The 22,442-nt window shown below is 39.3% G+C and overlaps 1 protein-coding gene across 1 annotated transcript in view; it reads left to right on the forward strand.

Moving 5' to 3' along the window:
* The window catches only part of LMLN (leishmanolysin like peptidase), an 89,744-nt gene that overhangs the window by 62,824 nt on the left and 4,478 nt on the right, over nt 1-22,442 (forward strand). The window contains exons 21-25 of the transcript XR_012073872.1: nt 795-958; nt 7,510-7,653; nt 17,961-18,061; nt 18,184-18,439; nt 20,280-20,340. The gene's annotated coding sequence lies outside the window, so the exon portion shown is untranslated. The remainder of the gene's footprint in view (nt 1-794; nt 959-7,509; nt 7,654-17,960; nt 18,062-18,183; nt 18,440-20,279; nt 20,341-22,442) is intronic.

The raw sequence follows: 22,442 nt of genomic DNA on the forward strand, positions 1-22,442 counted from the left end.
TGCCTCACACCAGCAAGGTGAGCCAGCAAATAAATAATATTATGTGTGAACTGCAAAATGGCTGTTTCTTCACATCTGTCCTCAGTCTTCCACAAGGACGTCTCCGTGGACCATCCTAACTAGCAACACACAAGGAAGAGGATTTTGGGAAAAGTAGCTCAGCCTATCCAAGGTGACACATTACAATTTACCACTCCTGTTTTCTGTTTTAGAAAGAGACTTGATATTAAGTGCCAGGTACAGATGAAAATTTACACAGGAAGAAATAGATACCCTTCAGGAGAGTGTCATCAGTAACATGAAGGAATGAGAGGCTGTCTCTCCCCTTCAATCTACAACGAGTGAAATATCCATAACTCAGCAAAGGTGCCTCTGCCCAGCACACCAGGATGCCAGAGAATTCCACACATCTGTATATCTAACAGTTGGTGGACTGGAACACACAGGGGAGGTGGAACTAGGGAAACAGCAGAGACAGTGCCTGCAACGCTGCCCTCCAGCTGTCGCAACTGAGCCTACAGCCCCAGAGAATCCAGTAGCAGCAGGGGAGGCGTCACTCAGCACTCCATCCTGTCAGCCACAGTGGCACTCACGGTCACGGGTAACTGGGCAGCAGTCACAGGGGCCTGGGACCCTGTTCCTCCAGCTGTGGAGGCATCCATGACTCCAGCACCCACCCCTCCACCAACAGTTACAGAGCCCACGAATCTGAAAATAGCAGACAAAGCAAAGTTGCCTTCCCAACCCTGGTCTTCCCACCCCTACTCTAACCCTCCTTTCCTCTCGCCCCACAGTGGCAGATCCCAGATGTGCTAGAAGCACCCACCTCAGGTGGTGACACTAGTGACAGTGGCAGCAGCAAGGCACCAACAGCCCTGGAGGCACAAGCAGTGAACTTAAGGACCCTATGGGTGGTCTTTTGATGGAAGCAGTGAGGGTGGAAAGTGAAGCAGCTCAGGTAAGAGAAGCCAAAAACTTGTGCTAGTGTGCCGCCTACTGGAAAACAAAAGAAAGGCCTATTTCTAATCTGTTAGATTGTTAGAATCAAGTAGAAAGGTGCTCTCTGCTTCAAATGCATGGGCAGAACTCAGCAAACATCATGAAGAACCACAGTAACACTGTACCACAAAAGAAAATGACAGTTCTCTAGAAACCGAGCTTAAAGTCATGGAATATTGCATTCCAAGTGATAGAGAATTCAAAGTAGCTGTCATGAATAAACTCAATGAGCAATAAGAAAACTCAGGCAGTTCAGTGAGCTCAGGAATAAAATCATTCCTGAGTGACTGAACAGAAGGTACACTTTACCAAACATATTGAAAATGATGTCAAAAAAGAATCAAAGTCTGGACTGAAGATCTCAATAAACAAGAACATATTAAAAAGCACTGGAAATAGACCAGGCAATATGAAAGAGAGAATTAGCAACACAGAAGATAGAAATCTAGAAATGATACAAGAAGAAGAGGAAAGAGAATTAAGATTTTTTTTTAATGAGTAAATTCTGTGAGAGCTATCTGACTCCTTTAGGAAGGACAACATTCGGGTAATAGGTATCCCTGAAGGAGAAGCAAGGAAGAAGGGGCAGAAAATGTATTTAAAGAGATAAAGGCTGAGAACCTCCCAATCCTGTGGAAGGAACTAGATACACGTCCAGGAAGCTAAGAGAACACCTCAAAGCAAAAGACCTTCTCAAAGACACATATTAAAACTGTCAAAAGTCAGTGATGATTTTAAAGCCAGGGGAAAAAGGATGGTAACCTACAAAAAAGCCCCCCACCCCCAATTAGACTATCAGCGGATTTCTCAGCAGAAACTCTGTAGGCCAGGAGGGAGGGCAGTGGCATTTTTTAAATACTAAAAGGTAAAAACTTTCAGCCAAGAATACTCTACCCAGAAAAGTTATGATTCAGCTATGAAGGAGAATCAAAGACCCTCAGACAAATAAAAGCTGAGGGAGTTAATCAGCACTAGGCCTACCTTGTAAGAATTATTGAAAGGAGCTCTTCTACCAAAAACAAAAAGGCAAAAGTATATTGTACACTTGCAATTTCAACAGAACGAATAAAATACCTGGGAATAATTTTTTTCTTTTTAAAAAAATTTTTTTAGGGTGATAGGGTATAGCACGAGTGCTAGAGCGCATGCTTAGCAGGCACAAGGTCCTGGGTTCTATCCCCAGTACCTCCTCAAAATATAAATAAATAAGTAAACCTAATCCCCCCACTAAATAAATAAATTAATAAATAAGTAAAATTTTAAAAATTTTCTTGAAGTGTAGTTGATTTACAAAGTTAGTTTCAGGTATACAGCAAAGTGATTCAGCTATAAATATACATACATACATATTTTTTTCTTTTCAGATTCTTTTCCATTATATGTTATTACAAGAAATTAAATGTAGTTCCCTGTGCCATGCAGTAGGTCCTTGTTGTTTATCTATTTTATGTATAGTAATATGTGTCTGTTAATCCCCAACCTCTAATTCATCCCTCCCTGCCCTTTCCCCTTTGATAACTATATTTTATTTTCATGTCTGTGAGTCTGTTTTTGGTTTGTAAATAGAATGTGTATCTTTTTTTTTAGATTGCACATATAAGTGATATCATATGATATTTGTCTTTGTCTGACTTACCTCACTCAATATAATAATCTCTAGGTCCATCCATGTTGCTAAAATATGTAGGAGTAAATTTAACCAAGGAGACAAAAGACTTATACACTGAAAACTGTGAGATATTCTTAACAGAAATTGAAGAAGACACAAATAAGTGGAAAGATATTTCATGCTCGTGGACTGGAAGAATTAACACTGTTAAAATGTCCATATTACTTAAAGCAATCTACAGATTTAATGAAATCCCTATCAAAATCCCAAGGACATTTATCACAGAAATAGAGCAAAAAATGATAATATCTATATGGAACCAAAAAAGAAATCAAATAGCCAAAGAAATCCTGAGGTTAAAAAAAGAAGAAGAAACAAGCTGGAGATATTGTAATCCCTGATTTCAAATATTACAAAGATACAGTAATCAAAGCAGCATGATACTGGCAGAAGAACAGATACATAGATGAATGGAACAGATCTGAGAGTGCAGAATTAAACCCACACACATATGGACAATTAATTTACAACAAAGGAGCAAAGAACATACAATGGAGAAAGGATAGTCTCTTCAGTATATGGTGTTGAGAACACTGAATAGTCACATGCAAAAAAATGAAACTAGATCACTATCTCACACAAAAATCCACTCAAAAGGCCTGAATTGTAAAACCTGAAGCCATTAAACTCCTAGAATAAAACATAGACAATAGGCTCTTTGACATCAGTCTTAGCAATATCTTTCTAGATATGTCTCCTCAGGCAAGGAAAACAAAAGCAAAAATAAGCAAATGGAACAACATCAAACTAAAAACTCCTGCACAGCAAAGAAAACCATCAGCAAAGCAAGATGACTGCCTACTGAATGAAAGATGATATTTGCAAATTATATATCCAATAAGGGTTTAATATCCAAAATATATAAAAAAAACTCATACAACTCAACAATAATAAACAACCTGATTAAAAAGTGGGCAGAGGAGCTGAATAGTCATTTTTCCAAAGAAGACATACAAATGGCCAACAGGCACATGAAAAGATGTTTAACATCACTAATTATTAGGGAAGAGCAAATCAAAACCACAGTAAGATATTACCTCACACCTGTCAGAATGGCCATCATCAAAAAGAGCACAAATAACAAATGTTGGTGAGGATGTCTCTCATGCATTGTTGGTGGGAATGTAAATTGGCACAGCCACTATGAAAAACAGTACTAAGCTTATCAAAATTTTAAGAACAGAACTACCGTATGATCCAGCTATCACACTTCTGGGTATTTATCTAAAGAATATGAAAACACTAATTTGAAAAGATATATACACCCTATTGTTCATTACAGCATTATTTATAATAGCCAAGATTGGAAACAACCTAAATGCCCATCAACAGATGAATGGATAAAGATGTGATGTATTTTGGGGGGGACGGGTAATGGAATATTACCCAGCCATAAAAAGATGAAATTTTGCCATTTGCAGCAACATGGATAGATCTTGAGGGCATTATGCTAAGTGAAATGTTGAAGATAAATATATGATTTCACTCATATGTGGAATGTAAAAAACATACAAACAAACAAAAAATCAAAATAAATAAACCAAGCAAAAACAAACATGTAGGTAGAGAACAGGGTAGTGGCTGCCAGAGGGGAATAGATGGTGGGGGTTGGGGGCAAGTATGAAATGGGCAAAGGGAATCAACTGCATGGTGACAGATGGAAACTAAATTTTTGGTGGTGAGCACACTGTAGTGTATACAAAAGTATAAATGTAATGTTATTATATACATGAAACATACATAATGTTATATACCAGTGTTACCTAAGTAAAAAATCAATTTTTAAAAAATCAAGAAAGGACATATAATAAAGTATAAAAGGCAAAGAAATAGCTACTTTTTGTTGAGTGCTTACTACTTAAGCACTTCTCATATAAACTCTTTTAATTAAAATATAGTTGATAGAATATTAGTTTCAGATGTACAACATAGTGATTCAATATTTTTATAGGTTATATTCCATTTAAAGTTATTCTAAAATATTGGCTATATTCCCTGCATAGTACAATACATCCTTGTATCTTGTTTATGATATACCTAATGATTTGTACCTCTTAATCTCTCCTACCCCTAGCTTGCCCTTCCCACCATCCTTCTCCCCAATGGTGACCATAGTTTATTCTCTATGTCTGTGAGTCTGCTTCTGTTTTGTTATATTCATTTAAAAAAATTTTTTAGATTCCACTATAAATCCTGTTTATATATATTTTATTTACATGGTTATATGAACACATCTGTTCCAAACATAATCTCATTTAATACTTGTAACAATGCTAAAAAAAACTGATATTACTAATACCATTTCATAGATGAAGAAACTAAGAGTGGAGACAATTTCCCATGAACATACAACAAGCAAGGGCAGAGCTATGATTTGAAACCAGGTCTCTAAAATCTGTGTTGCTAACCATTAAGCTGTGTGCCACCTAACCTCTCAACAAACTGTAGACTTTGCTATTTCATAAACACTAAATCTGCCTTCAGTTTACAGATCATCTGGGAAGACTTCTTGCAATAATGCTTAGTGATTCATCCTTGACACCAATGGTTTGAGAACAAGTTCCTGAGGTCTCACCACTCTCACTGAGAACTCACCTGAGTTGGAGTCCCAGCCCTTTCACTTAGTAACTGAGTGGCCTTGGGCAAGTTATTTAACCTTTATCAGTCTCACCCGCCTCAAGAGGGCAGCAATTCCTACCTTACAAAACTGTAAAGATTAGATGATAACTAATACCATGAAAACATCTGGCACAGTCTGTTCATCCTAGACACTCCCCAAAAGGGCGTTTTCTCCCTTCCTCAGTGGATTATCTACCACTGTCTGTCTGGGCTGAAGACCCTTTAAACTACATCTTCAGTCCTTATCTCTTATTCTTCCTCTAGATCTGTATTTCCTGTTTCCTACCAGGAAGCATAACCCACTCCAAATTATATTACACCTGAACCACTATTCCTAGTTTTTCAGTAGCATCAGTGTCATCTTCAATACCACCTTTTTGATCCTTGAGCTCACGTCCTTAAAATCACTTGCATCTCTCTCTCCTCCTCCCTTGCTCAGACGTTATATGTGCAGCATAACTACTCTTTCCTGAGAAAAAATATTTCAACTCCATGTTTTGAAAAGTATGTTGGCAACTACGTTTGAAAGTTAACCAGAGAGTAGATCTTCAAAATTCTCATCATAAGAAAAATATTTTCATAACTAAATGTAATGTGACAGATGTTAACTAGACTTATTGTGGTGATCATTTCACAATATATACACATATCGAATCATTATCTTGTCATCTGAAACTAATATAATATGATATGTCAATTATACCTCAATAAAAATCATACTATAAAAAAAAGTATATTGGCAAACTTGAGTAAATCAGAACAATGATCTGGATGATGGGGGACTGGAAACTGGCATACCAGGATGAACAAACGTATGTACATCAAGGAAATATGGATTTTCCTCCTTTAGAACAGAAGCCTAAGAGTTGTTGTCATTGGGAAGAAAAAGTCCTTTCTCTGTGGGCTTCAAAATGCAGACCTGACCCATAGGAAGTGATTTCTGCCCAACAAAAGGAAATTTTGAGGACTTGCATCTTCTCTGTCTCCATCGCGTCTGCTTGCTCCTTCCATTCTCATGTCTGAGGGGAGGAGGAGGACTTCAGCACAGACATGCTCACCTTCTGCTGTAAGAATCTTAAGGAAACAGCTTGCTGAGTTTCAAGTATGTGCACACCAGCACCTCTGTTGAATGACCCTAGACCTGCTGGAATCATATGCAACCTATTTTGTTTGAAACCTGGCTTCCCAGCACCAGTGACATGGACCCTTAAAGGCTGCTAATGACAAAGAAGAGTTCATAATCCCCTTCAGAGCCAACTAGACACCTCAGCTCATAATATTACCTTGAATAATAAATAGTATGCATCTTTGGTATGTCTAACGCATTCGTTTTCAGCTTGGAGAGCCCCAGTTTCAGACTGTTGTCTGGGTCTTTATTTATCTGCCTTCAGACCAAGGTAGTCAATATTAGGAAGACAGGCTTTTCTTTTACACGACCCTTCTGCTTTTAGGGGAATGAGGATCAGAGCAAAGGGACTTGGCAGATAGGCCCCAGTGGCCTGAATACAGAAGGTGGTGGTAGGATGATGCCAGGCAGACTTTTGAGGGTCGGCATGGGGAGAAGGGTGGAAAGAGGACAGAGGACAAGAAGAGGTGCCTACCCATCCAAAAGGAGACTGCATAGAAACAGAAAAGAAATATTTTGCTCCATCCTCCAGACTCTGAAAATGTTCACTATGGTCCACAAATGGTGGAATATGAGAACAGAAGTACCAAGGCGCTCTGTTGGGCTCTGGATGTGCTCAGACCAAAGAGAAAGTAGAACTGATGGCTGACCTACAGGGGTCGGAGCAGGTGCCTGGGTTCTGATCCAGATCCCACCACTCACTCCCTGACTCAGGCAGGCTGCTTAGCCTCTGCTGCCTCATCTCTAACCAGGGCCATAATGTCCAGGGGACTCTGGAGGGGATTAAAGGGCTTAAATTCAAAGCAATTAGGACAGCCTGGTGTGAAGAAAGCCCTCAACAATGTTAGCAGTCGTTTTCTTTAGATGGGAAGTTGGCCTTCAGTGGATTCCAAAATTCTTCACCCTCTGAAATGTTTTGTTAATCTTGTGATTTATTTTTCCCCTTTACCTTGCTTCCTGGATATGCCTTTTACTATCCATTTCCATAGCTGTTCTCCTAATCCAGGATTTTATCTTTGTGCTTAGGATGAAACAAAAGGACAGCTTCTCATTGTCCCCACATGGGTCTCTGAAATACCAGTCATTTCTCTTGCAGTCTTCTTTCAGCTCCTTCAATTTCCTTACTGTGTGGTTCTGCACAACAATGAAGAAAAAATATCAAGAAACCAAAACAAGATGAGGCATGTAAGTTCCACCCAGCCTCCTGACTCAAGTCAGTGCTCACAGTGTGACTCATCAGGTAAGCTGGGGCGGCTGTAGCATCTGCTCTAGATTTGCCTTTGCTCTCACCCCCAGCAGCCTGGCCACCAGGAAGCAAGGTTCTCCTGAGTTCTCCAGGCTTTATCTTTTGATTCAGGCTAGAGTGAAACCCAGGGGCCACTGAACTCCAGACAAACATGCTAAGAAAGGGATCTTTCTACCCTGCATCCAGGTCAGTCCCCAGAACCATGCTTCACCTTAACCTCTGCTGATGGGTCCTTTTTTTGGACAGTTTCCTTTTTTTGCATTCAGTGTCCTCCTCTCAAGCAACCACACTCTTTACACAGCAAATCCTGACTGGCAGGTGCCTCAAGGAGCCTCACAGACAAGTTCAAGCACATCTGAACTCAACCTGAAAGGTTGTGCGTCCCCCATCCCAGCCTCCTGCCATCCAAACTACACAAATTAGTAGTCCCTCTTTCTCTAAACATCAGTATGAACATGTCCCATCTCAGCCTCAATTCCCTCTGGCTTGAATTTGCATCTCTTCTGTTGAAATTATTTATACGTACTTTTTGCCTCTCAGGCTTTGCCCTTAACTCGTCTTAGTTGGTTCATGCTACTGTAACAAAATACCACAGGCTGGGTGGCTTATAAACAACAGAAATTTATTTCTCATGGTTTTGAAGCTGGACGTCTGAGATCAGGGTGCCAGTTTGGGTGGGTGAGGATGCTCTTCCTAGTTCATGGCTGGTGTCTTCCCTAGTGTCCTGATGTGGTGGAAAGGGCTTGGGAGCTCTCTGGAGCCTCTCTTTTCAGATCACTAATCCTATTCATGAGGGCTCCACCCTCAAGACCTAAGCACCTCCCAAAGATCCCACCTCCTCATATCATCACATTGGGCTTTAGGATGTCAACATATGAATTTTGGGGGTACATGAACATTCAAATCATAGCGTCATCTATTCTTTCCTCATTAATGCTGTGCTCAGACTCCTGAGGATAGCCAAGGTGATCTGCCTTCTTGTCAGTGCATGAGTTGAGTGGGTTTCTACTTTTCTGTCCTCACATATATCATGTCCCCAGCCTAAACTAACCTGCCCCCTGCCATGTCACCCCCACCAGACAGCCCAAGACTTGATTCAGTGTTGATGCTCCAGGCTCACCTTTGGCTTTACAATTCATGGTTACAAATGTGCAAACAGCTCATAAAGATGAGGCTTGTTATAAGTGACTTTGTGCTTAGATATAGCCTGTGAATTACCAATCAAAGTAGCATCATACACATGCGCCAACATGGCAGCTTTAACCATGAGGACATTATACTAAGTGAACTAAGCCAGCCATAAAAGAACAATATAGTATGATTTCACTTGCTTGAAATACCTAGAGAAGTCCAATTCGAAGAGACAGAAAGTAAAACAGTGGTGACCAGGGCCTAGGGGGAGGGAGGAATGGCGAATTATTTTGTGATGGATACAGAGTTTCAGTTTGGGAAGATGGTGGAGATGGATGGTGTGATGGTTGCACAACAGTGTGAATGTACTTAATGCCACTAAGCTGTACACTTAAAAATGGTAAAGTTTATATTATGTATATTTCACCACAATTTAAAAAAAATTTTAAGTAATACCTAGTGATTATAGGACTTTCAGAAAATATGAGTAAGTAAAAAGAAGAAAATAAAAATATACTTAAAAGATTATTTCCACTTAATATATTATAAACATCTTCCCAGTACAAGGGTAATCTTCTGCACAACTTATTTAAAAGATGCATGGTATTTATTTTATGGATATACATTAACTAATATAATCAATATTCTATTAGAGAGTATTGAGGTAATTTTATTTTTTTAACTATTAAAAGGATTACTGCAAGAAACATCGTTATAGTTAAATCATTATGACATTGGGAGTTAGGTGTGGTTGTAAAGGACAAAATCATGTATTTTTGTGGTGATGAAACTGTTCTGTCTCTTGACTGTGGTAGTGGATATGCAAACATACACGTGTGATAAAACTGCATAGAACTAGGTATACACACACACACATACACACACACACCTCAATGAGTACAAGTAACATTGGGGGTGTCTGCACAAGAGCTGTGGACTGTATTGATGTCTGTGTCCTGGCTGTGATATTGTACTATGCAGTTTTACAAGATGTTACCTTTAGGGGAAACGGGTAAAGGGTACACTGGATTTCTCTATTATTCCTTATAACTGTGTGTGAATCTACAATCACCCCAAAATAAAAAGCTTAATTTCTCTAAAAGTGAAAAAAGAAGTTAGTATTTACACTCCTGCCAATTGTATAAGAACTCTACCCATAACATTAAATCTTGTTACTAAAAATCCCCTTTACACCAGAAATTAGCACAACATATTGACTATACTTCAATAAAAAAATAGACTAACACTGTACTGTGCACCAGAAATTAACACAATATTGCAAATCAACTATACCTCAAAAAAAAATAAAATCCACAATTCTTTAAAAATGAAAATAAAAATACCCTTTAACCCAATCACAAAATTATTGCTCATCATTATTTAATTCCCTCAAGGTTTTAAAATAGCAACAGACTCATTTCTCCATATTTAATTAAGTAAGGGTTCTTGTGTTCTTTTCACTTTTGTATTGGTTAATGCCTTTTCATTGCTGTTAGCAGAGGAGCTCCCCTTTATGAAGTGCACATTAGAATTTGGGAAGTCCTATGTGTAGATGACATTGACCAACATGGTTTATTTTCAGTCCCTCTCTCTACCCTCAATAGCATTATCAGCTTTTTGAGGACAGACCCTTTATACATTTACATTCACCCTTACATCCCTAGAACCTAGAGAGTATTTGGCACTGAGTGGGTGCTTAATAAATAATTATTCAAGAAAGAGTTTAGAAATTAACCAAACTGCTCCCTAAGGTCTGTGTCTTCACTCTGGACTGAGCAGCCAGACTCTCAGTGTGGACTCTGGCAACTGTTTACATGACAAGGGTGAGTCTTGCGGGTATGGAAAGGAAGGTCCCCATTCAGAGCTGATTTCCTGGTTCAGCTTTGTATTAGTTGGCACATAGGCTTGTAAAAGATTGACCATATTATGCCTCAAACCCTAAGCTCATCAGTCAAAGTGAAACTTGTGTCATAGTCTTGATGAGAGACTGCCATTCAAACAAGTGAGAACAGCAAGGAATTAAAAAAAAAAGATGCTAGACAATTGTGGATAATTTCAAACCTACAGTAGCCCTTCCCCCTCATATGACTGCTCTGCAAGGTAGCTCAAAATGAATGTATGACAAGTCTCATCTGCTTTTTCCCACTCTACCTCTGCAGAAGGACAGGCAGAGACAAAGACATTGTGAAAAATGTCATGGGGATTCATCCATCCCTATTAGAATGTAAGCTCTCTGGGGCACAGATTTCTGCTTATTTAGTTCATTGACATGTCCAAGAGCTGAAAACATTTCCTGCCACGTGGTAGATGCTCCATAAATATTTCTTGAATGCCTGAAAAAATGAGCAAGACACTCATGTTTTATGATGCCAGTTCTCAAAGGCCAATACCTTCTAGAAATGATCTACCTCCAGTCTGTGAGAGCATCCTAGAAAAGACTCCATTGTGAACCTAGGATTCTGTTTGTGTCTTTGAGTCTGGTGCCCAAGACCTTAACCCCTAGAGCAGCTCTTTAATCTTCTGTTAGCCATGGGAGGCTGGGTTTCGAGGTCTGCAATAGCAGCTCCAGGTTTGATAAACCGGATTGGAATAGGGGCAAGGCACCCACGTGGCGGTGTGAAGTTTCACCCCAGCTGCCCAAGAACACTTTCACTTCACTAAGAGTCTTTTGATTTCTTCTTGTTGGAATTTCCCCCTCTGATCTCACTGAGAAGCTCAGACAAAAGTTCACCTCTTTGTCCCACGTGTTTTCTATCATGACTGCTGCCCAATTCTCTCATCTCTGTGTGCTCCTGCCCCCAAATCAGTGGCATTTGTCAGAAAGTCCAGTGCTTCTGAATTTTCCTTTCTTCATGCACTGTCCCCTCAATGCAAGCTTTCTCTCCTTTCCCTATGAGTTTTGGTTAGTCAGTGCATGCCACATGATACATTCATTCCCTCCTCCTGTATTTATGGGCATCAGTGATGGTCCAGGCTTGGGGGACTCAGCTGTAAAGAAGCAGACACAGCTCCTGCCCTCTCAAAGCTTACAGTCCCTCCCCTATTTTGTCTTAATTTTTTACAAAAATACAGTTCACCAAAATTTAAAGTTATTAAACATATTTTTCTTACACAAGGTCAGAGAAAATGTGTTCACCCACCAAATAGTTTCCCTTTTTCTTTTTTAAATTGAAATATAGTTGATTTACAATATTATACTAATTTTAGGTATACAGCATAGTGACTCAATATTTTATAGATTATACTCCATTTAAAGTTATTACAAAATAATGGATATATTTTTCTGTGCTGTATAACATTTCCTTGTTGCTTATCTATTTTATATGTAGTAGTTTGTATCTCTTAATCCTCTACCCCTATCTTGCCTCCCCCCCTCCTCTCTCCTGACTGGTAACCACTAATTTGTTTTCTATATCTGTGAGTCTGTTCCTGTGTTACTGTATACATTAGTTTGTTTTATTTTTTAGATTCCATGTATAAGTGATAACACACAGTATTTGTCTTTGTCTGACTTATTTCACTAAGCATAATACTCTCTAGGTCCATCCACATTGTTGCAAATGGCAGAATTTAATTCTTTTTTGTGGCTGAGTAGTATTCCATTTATATATATCCCATTCCATATATATATGTATAAAGAAGATGTGACATATATATATATATATATATATATATATATATATATATATCCATTTATCTGTTGGTGGACACTTGGGTTGCTTCCATATCTTCGCTATTATAAATAATACTGCTGTGAACATTGCGGTGGATATATCTTTCTGAATTAGTGTTTTCATTTTTTTTGGATATATACTCAGGAGTGGAATTGCTGGATCATATAGTTCTATTCCTAGTTTTTTGAGGAACCTCAATACTATTTTCCATATTGGCTGTACCAATTTATGTTCCACCAACAGTGCACAAATATTCACTTTTCTCCACGTTCCTCACCAACATTTGTTATTTTTTTCCACTTGGGTACAGCTTTAATATTAACACTTATTTTTCTTTTGGCAGTTCAGTATTAGAAATACTGACTCTAGTTTCCATAATCAATGAATATTAATCTAAGAGATCATAATTTAATTATTAACAACTTTGTTATTAGTATAAATGACTGTTTTGAAATAGTCACCAAATATTCCTAATTCAGTCATTAATTGGTGACTATTGACTGGAAACTTCTCAACTCTCATTGTCTCAATTGTATCAATTTAATATCTCAATTTGCCATATTTTCTGATGGGCTTTTTATATTCAATCATAAACAGAAAACAAAATACATTACAGCATTCAATAAAATTTTTGAAAATCTAAAAACTGTGTGTGTACATGAAACCAGAAGAATACACCTGCTACATTACTGGAACAATCTACCTGGATTTTGCTATTGTCAAAGGTGTATAATTTATTTTCTCTTAACGTGGATAACATTAAGGTTTTGGTTGGTAATGTACATGTTTTGTGTGTATTATCTCATTTGATCTGCCTACAGTGTAGGCATTTTTAAACCATTTGGCACTTAAGAAACAACGGCTAAAAGGTAATAATTTGCTTTTAGTTTCACAGTAACCTAGATACAGGGGTTGAGAATGAACATCATTCCCCTGGCTCTGATTTTATGGCTCTTTTCCCTTAATTGAAGAATTGTAGGAACTTAGAGTTTTCTTTGACCTTATTAAATAAATTACTAGTAAATATTTTCTATTTGAGAAGACATACATAGGAAAATGCCTTGTGATCAAATCATTTTTATTGCTATTTACCTATTTAGATGCTACTGTCAAAAGTCATCAATGCTCATCAGCATAAAACTGAAGTCAAGCATCTGTGAATTCCACACATGGTTTTGCAGAGTGTTGTAATCTGTATCATAGGCATTAAGTTTAATGTCCTAGTTTCTGTTGACAAGTGTTACTATTTTTAGGATTTTCTTCATGTCTTACATTGATTACTTCACTGCTTTCATACCTCATAAGAAAAAAGAATCACAGGATGATAAACATGAACTGTCTCAGTAATTAAGTCAAAGTATTACTCTTAAGGAAGTCCCACTTAGAAAAAGCCATGGCTGAAAGTGGCTACTTTAAATACAAAGCAATCACAATTTCAGGGCCACTTCTGGGGACTCTCCTGGTAATTATAAATCACTTAAATTGGTTTTCAACTACACTAATATACTTTTTTTTGGTATATATATATTTTATTGAAGTATAGTCACTTTACAATATTGTGTCAATTTCTGGTGTACAGCATAATTCTTCAGTCATACATGAACATATATTTGTTTTCATAAGAATTAAGAATATTCACAATGTTGCTACGATTTATGTTATAGACTATTCTGCCTGTTTTCTTCTAGGAGTTTTATGGTTTCAGGTCTTACATTTAGGTCTTTAACCCATTATGAGTTTATTTTTTGCATATGGTGTGAGGAAATGTTCTAATTTCATTTTCGTTTTTCCAGCACTACTTATTGAAGAGACTGTCTTTTCTCCATGTATATTCTTGACTCCTTTGTCATACATTAATTGACGCCTTTGTCATAGGTGTGTGGGTTTATTTCTGGGCTCTCTATTCTGTTCCATTGATCTATGTGTCTGTTTTTGTGCCAGTATCATGCTGTCTTGATTATGGTAGCTTTGTAATATACTCTGAAGTCAGGTATCTGTGATACCTTCCAGATATTTTTTCTTCTTTTTTCTCAAGATTGCTTTGGCAGTTCTTTTGTGGCTCCACATAAATTTTAGGAATTATTGTTCTAATTCTGTGAAAATGAGACCTAATTAAACTTAAAAGTGTTTGCACAATAAAGGAAATCATCAACAAAATGAAAAGACAACCTACTGAATGGGAGAAAATATTTGCAAATGATATGACCTATTAGGGGTTAATACCCAAAATATATAAACTCCTCATATAACTCAATATCAAAAAATAAACAACTCAATTAAAAATGGGCAGAAGGATTAAATAGACTTTTTTCCAAAGAACACATTCAGATGGCTAACAAGCACATGAAAAGATGCTCAGCATCGCTAATGATTAGAGAAATGCAAATCAAAACCACAATGAGATATCACCTCACACCTGTCAGAATTGCTATCATCAAAAAGTCTACAAATAGATATAAACCCACAAACTTTTGGTCAATTAATCTTTGACAAAGGAGGCAAGAACACACAATGGAGTAAGGACAGTCTCTTCAGCAAATGGTGTTGGGAAAACTGGACAGATGCATGTAAATCAATGAAGTTAGAATACTCCCTCACACCATATACAAAAATAAACTCAAAATGGATCAAAGACTTAAACATAAGACAAGATACTATAAACCTCTTAGAAGAAAACATAGGCAAAACATTATCTGACATAAATCTCAGCAATGTTCCCCTAGGGCAGTCTACCCAGGCAATAGGAATAAAAGCAAAAATAAACAAATGGGACCTAATTAAACTCATAAGCTTTTGCACAGCAAAGGAAACCATAAACAAAACAAAGGGGCAACTGGAATGGGAGAAAATATTTACAAAAGATGAGACTGACAAGGGCTTAATTTCCAGAATATGTAAATAGCTCATACAACTTAATAAGAAAAAAAAACCCAATCTAAAAATGGGCAAAAGACCTAAACAAGCAATTCTTCAATGAAGACACACGAAAAAATGCTCAATATTGCTAATTATCAGAGAAATGCAAATCAAAGCTACATGAGGTATCACCTCACACCAGTCAGAATGGCTGTCATTCAAAAGTCCACAAACGATAAATGCTGGAGAGGGTATGGAGAAAAGGGGACCCTCCTACACTGCTGGTGGAAATGCAACCATTATGGAAAACAGTATGGAGATTCCTCAAGAAACTAAAAATAGACTTAACATACGATCCAGCAATCCCACCCCTGGGCATATGTACAGAAGGAACCTTATTTCAAAAAGACACATGCACCTCAATGTTCATAGCAGCACTATTTACAATAATCAAGACATGGAAACAACCTAAATGTCCATCAACAGATGACTGGATAAAGAAACTGTGATACATTTATGCAATGAAATACTACTCAGCCCTTAAAAAGAATAAAATAATGCCATTTGCAGCAACATGGATGGACCTGAAGATTGTCATTCTAAGTGAAGTAAGCCAGAAAGAGAAAGAAAAATACCATATGATATCACTTATATATGGACCTTAAAAAAAAAAGAAAAGAAAAATGAACTTATTTACAAAACAGAAACAGACTCCCAGACATAGAAAACAAACTTATGGTTACAAGGGTGGGAAGAGGGTGAGAAGAGAGTTTGAGATTTGCAGATACTACTATGCATAAAATAGATAAACAGCAAGTTTCTACTGTATCGCACAGGGAACTATATTCAATATCTTGTAATAACCTGTAGTGAAAAAGAATATGAAAACAAATATATGTATGTCCATTCTGCCTCACAGAAGACAAAGAGGAGGAGGAGGTGTCACCAAGAGTGAGTCCACTGGTCAACACACCATCGGAATCCAAGGTCCCCTCTCACCCCTAGCAAGATCCCTGTAATAGCAGAAAAAAATGTAGCAGATTATCAAACTCAGGCAGATGCCTCCTCTTAATGTCTATGTGCCTGCCCTAACCCTGCATACTATAAGAGCTGCCCTTCCCTGGGGCAAAGGAGGGACCTGGCAAGACAAGCCAAACTACCCAAGCCATGTCTAGGTCACCTTGAAGCAAGATAAGCAAGGTTTCAACTGTGTTTCCCTGAGTACAGAACAAAAGGGCAGGGATGAGATTAACCAGCAGGGAAAAGTTAATTGCTCCCCTCCCCTATGTTTGCTCATAAATGCTATTATAGCACTCATGATACTGTCTTGTTGTTTCTTTCTATTCCTGTCTTTCCCGATAGTGAGCAACTTGTAGTCGGGGATCTTCTTATGTAACACAAGAAAAATATGAATATATTTTCTGTGTTAGATAAAAATAAAAACATGACAGAGAAGGCTGAGGTCCTCTCTGACCCTCTTTTTGTTTAGCACCCCAATCCCAGTTCTCACCCGGGGGTAACCTTAGTTAGCAGGATGAAGGTAGATATTTTTTCTATATATTTCACTGAATGGGTGTCATATACATACTTAGCTTACACAAATTCGATTTTAGCCAAAACAGAACAAAACAAGCAAAATTCTGAGAGAGAAACTGCAGTTTGATTAGGACCATTCCGCAGGAAGTCAACGGCCTGGAGAAGTGTGGGATGAATGACAGAACCCCTCAGTTAAACCCAGGTCCCTCTGCTGTCTGGGTGCTTCTCATACTGTGATCATTTCACCACCTTTAGGGATGGTTTTAAATATTTTCAAGGATATTTCCGATAATACTTGATTTTTGCCTTAGACATTAACTTTTGGACCCAATCCCTGTAACGGTTGCACTGTGTGCACTCACTTAGGCTCCATGACACACCATGCTATGAAATGCAAGACCTGAAATGCAGTGACAAAGTTCACTCCTCAATTAAGACCCACAAGATGGAGGCTGCCCCGTGCTACACCCAAGTCAGCAGCACTTTCGGAAACGCCTCACTGTCAAAGGAAACCTAACACCCAGCTCAACCCTCCATCTCAGCTGTAGCTGGTTTACCTGACCCTAGAGAAATAGGACCTCCTAGCCAGCTATGCCCTGTTTCTGCATTGCCAGCGTCTAATGCAAAAATCATTCAGGCCCAAAATCCCTGGGAGGAGGGTCCACTGCTTGGGAGGCACTGTATTTCCCCAGTCTGTGGATCACTTTCCCTTGAATAAAGGAAGGACATCAAACCAACTTGTTTTAGATTTGTCATTTAACAATAGGGATGAATACTCTGTAATATTTCAGGATAAAGGAAAGGAAAGAAGGAAGGATCCTGGGATGGTGGTACCTTACAAAAGAAGAAAATTCTGGCTAGAGATTATTCTGAGTCATGGTATTTCTGACTTTGCTGAGATGGTATTTGGAAGGAACCACCACTCTGCTTATGTGTGATGTGAGTCTTAAACGGTGGCCGTTTGGGGTCTATCCTTCAGAGCAGGAAGTGTGAGTTTTTGGTTCTGAACATAGCAGCATGCTAATAGTGCCTCCATCAGCAGGAAATACCAGTGGGCTGTCTGTGTGAATTCCGTGATTTCAAAATGTACTTTCCTTTCCATAGACGGACTTTGAAGGGAACCAGCTTGGCTGTATTTCTTCTCAAGACCAGGGGAACTCTGGGTCTTACTTCCCTCATGACACTCTTGGAGATCTGGTCTCCTGGTAGGTACTTTGGGTTTTCAGGGCCCTGGTTGATAGTTGCTATCAAATCTCTCCTACCCATTGCTCTTCCTTAACCCAGAGTTTTACTTTACTGTCAGATTTATTGTTTTTTGGATATTCAGGGCAATGATCTGTGCAATGGGAATTCATTGCAAAGGAGAAGAGGAAAAGTGGATGGCTGATTCTTATGATGTTAAAGATTGCCCCGGAAAAAATAAAAATAAAAAGGTTGTCCCAGAGTTGGCACAACCAGCTCAGAACTGCCAGATAATTCCCCATCGGATCCAGCCTTCCGCAGGAAACAGCTGCATTAAGGGAACATCCTAGCTCCTGCCCAGCTGTTCCTGGGACGGGCAGAGCAGAGCTCAGACCATATAGGTAAGTACCCATTGTATAAGCCTTTTAAGTCCAGCAAGGGCATCAAAATGAGAGTTGTTCATCCCTTCTGAGCAGGATAGAAAATGGGGATTAGAAGTACAACTAGAAATAATCTAATCCAGTCATGTCATTTTAGATTTTTTTCCAATCCATTCAATTTACAAATGAGGAATTTGAGTCTCCAAAAGGGGAAGTGTTGGTTTAGGATCACACATTCATATTAGTGGCAGAGGGGGAATGAGAACTCAGGTCTTCTGACTTCTAATTCAGTGTTTGTTCCTCAACACTGTGCTTTGGAAACATTGGGGGAACTAAAATTAAACCTTGTTTTTTATCACCAGACTTAGGAACCTTTAATATGCTGGAAGTTTTCGGGCTTTCCCAGACTTTTTTTGATCAGATTACTTTTTTAATGCTGTGTCTATTTACATTCTCCAAAAGAAGATTAGAGGATTCCTCTTAATGGCTCAGAAAGTGCTGCACTACACCATGCCATTATTGTTAAGAGCCACACCAAATAATTATTTACATACAATCCCTTCGATCCACGTTTCGCAGCACTGATGCTGAAACACAGGATAATCAACCAATGGTAAACATCATCAGTCATTCTAAAGATCAGCCATGAGCTCTGCATCTCAAAATGCCGAAGAATGTGTGGTGTGGGAGGGGAACGTGTGCAGGGCAAGGGCTAATGGTCAGCTCTTCTCTGACGTGCAGTCCCTCCAGCATATCAGATTTTGGGCTGGTCAGTCTTCATCCAACATGCATGGGTTGTGCTTCTGAGATGTGTCCTAGATCCTTGCCCTCAAGGGGATCACAGTCTAGTGGGGGAGCCAGCACATAAAGGAGTGAGAACTGTGATAATGTGATGACACGGACATGTACAAGACAAAGTTAAAATACGGAGGAGTGGGGAGGGTATGGCTCAAGTGGTAGAATGCATTCTTAGCATGCATGAGATCCTGGGTTCAATCTCCAGTACTTCCTCTAAGAATAAATAAATAAGTAAACCTAATTACCTCTCCCACCAAAGGAAAAAAAAATAGAGTGCTGAGGAGGGAGAGAGTGAAGTTAGGCCTGGAGAAAGCGGCAGGGGCAGGGGCTGAAACAAATTCCCAGAGGGATCCTTCCACAGACTGTTGAAGGCCAAGTAGGAGCTCACTGGATGGCTGAATGCAGTGAGGAACAGAAGACAGTATGTACAAAGGCAGAGTGGGGAGGAACGTGGGTGTGGGACAGCGCGGGGAACTGAGTATTGTGGGTGGAAAGGAGGAGCGTTACTGGGTTATCTGGCCGGGAGCTGAGTATGAAGAGCCCTCTGCACTATGTTGAAGTGTTTGGACTTTATCTGTGAATAGTGAAAGGAGTTAGCCTGGTCTCACTCCATAAATACCAACCATTCTGTGGAGGGTCAGCTACCCCCTCAGGTCAGACTAAGATTCCAAATTGCTGTGTCAACAGATGGCATTGTGAGTGTGGGGCCTCAGAGAGTGAGGGTGGCTGGGACCAAGTTTCACCATAGCCTTTTCTGCCACATAAAATTTAAAAATGGAAGCTACCCACAGCATCCAGAAGCTACACTTTCGAGATGGAAGAATTTAGTGTCAAATCCATCCTCATAAAGTTAAGATAATTTAGACTCTGAGGAGTAAGGTGATATACCCAAAGGTATCAGCAGTAGAACCAGGATGAGACTGCATGCGTCCTACACCTAAAACCAGGGTTTTTTTTTTTTTTGACTGCAGTTAAGTTATCCAAGCCAAGAGGAGCTTATCATAAAGCTTGTGCCTGTTGATTCAACCCATTTATTCACTCTCTTCTGTAAACTTGGTTTTAGAGACTGAGGATTCATGGATGACAAATACCTGGTCCTTGTCCTGGAGGAGCCCAAGTCAAAGGTGAGGCTATTAGGCCAGGGGAGGCCCTGGTGGCTCTGGGGAGTGACGGTATGCTGGCTGAAACAGAATGGTCCTCACATAGCTAGTTTCAGATGATCATTGTGTAAATATGGGCTTCAGGTTGCCTATCTAGAGAGAGGCCAGGAATTGAGATTTTTGAGTAAAATGTTCTGATTTTTAAAGCACTATAAGGGACAAACGACATGTATCTGCAGATGAGCTTGACTTGCTGCTGCCATTTCGTGATTCCTGCTCTAGGTAATTACTATATATATATATATATATATGATATATTTGATCCTCCAGTGGCATTGTTAAAAATACAAAATTCTTGGCTACATCTCAAGATATCTGGAAGCAATAGGCCTGGGTTGGGGCCCTTTAATCTCTGCTTAACAGAAACACCTCCAGTGCAGTTGGTCCACAGATCACACTTTGGGACCCCTGATCTAGCTGTCGTGTTTCCTACTTAGAAGCTTTCGTCTCATCCTCGCTTAATCTTGGGTCCCAGGGGATTCATGCAGCTCATTCGACTGCACTGTAGTTTAGTTTGGAAACACTGTTCTGGAGGCCAAGCCTCACACGTTCAGTCCATTTCAGTGATGGCAAGTATCCCATGCAAACTCAAAGAACAGTAGAGACAAACACAGGAAAAGGGCAGAGGTATATAGATAGTTTGCAGGAGGATGGAGACAGAGAGAAAGCCAGGGTAGGATGGGGAAGAAGAACTTAACCGCTGCATCACAACCATTCACTGGGGCTGTGGTCATCAGAAGAATCACCCTCTATTACACACTGACTACAATCCCTGTTCCTAGCTCTCTAATTGTTTATCTAATTAGACACTTGCTCTACTAGGAGATGGCTCAGGAGCCTATTAGAGGAAAAATGATTTTCTGGGTTGCAGCAACACATCTTCCTCTCACCCAGCAGACTATCTGATTTAAACTTTCACCTAAGAGTAACTGATTGGGGCCATTTTGGAGTCTCAGCAGGGCACAGGCTTCAAGGGCACATGCTTCTTCTTTGCAGGGCATAGGCTTCAAGGGGAAGAGTGTAGGTCATTTGAAAAGCCCCTGCGTACCACGCCAGCCCCCTCCACACCTACCACCCAGCAATCCTGACTTTGCGGATCTCACACTCAGTGCTGTTTCCTTTCTCATGCCTTTGCTTGTGCTGCCCCTTCCTAGTGCCTGGGATGCAGTCTATCCCTTTTCAACCCTCCTTTATCAGCTCAGTGTTTACTGGTTCATCATCTAAAATCCTCCTGACTCCCAGGCTGGTCAGGTTCCACTATCTGTGCTCTCATGATGCCCTTTCCACACAGGTATCACTCCTTAACCACACTGGATTATATAATTCATTTAGAGATCATCCTTGTCTTTGGACTGAAGCTCTTGAGTGCAGGGCTACCTCTTATTCATTTCAGTGTTTCTAGAGTTCATTCCAGTGCCTGGCACAAAGCAGAAGCTCAGTAAACATTTATTGAATAAATGAGGTTTAACCACTTGGAAGCTGAACAGCCTTGGCAAGTCACATAGCCTTCTGGTGTCTAAGATTTTATCTGCACAATAAGGTAATGAAACCTCCTCCCTACAGCTGTTATGAGAATTAAATGAGATAATATACATAAAAGCATTTAGCAACACACGGCTGTTAGGAAGTGGCCAATAATTTTTTAAGCTAAAAGAAAATTCGAGTAGTTATCTGTTCCAGCCTCCTGCTTTTACATCATCAAAAACCATGAAACTAGTCTCCTCATGCTGCAGGATCTAAATACCCTTTTACATTAAAGGAAGAAGATGGAAATATACACTGGATTGGGTTTCAGTCACACCTAAGTAGGTGAGCAGATTTTGCATATGAAACCAAGTCAAGTACTCCTTTTACCGAGACTCTTGTGAAACAGTAAACACCCCAGACTTCCACTACTCTCTAAATTAGGAGGGAAAATGAAACAATCAATGGTCCCAGACTGACTATGTTCCAAAGATAAGATGTTATTTGTAAACTCTCACTCATCGATCTGTTTTACTTCCCACCTTTAAGAAAACCGTCCATTTGCCTTTGTAATTAGGAGTAAAGAAAGAGTGAACAGGCAT

The sequence above is a fragment of the Vicugna pacos genome, chromosome 1, assembly GCF_048564905.1.
Source record: "Vicugna pacos chromosome 1, VicPac4, whole genome shotgun sequence".
Lineage (NCBI taxonomy): Eukaryota > Metazoa > Chordata > Mammalia > Artiodactyla > Camelidae > Vicugna > Vicugna pacos.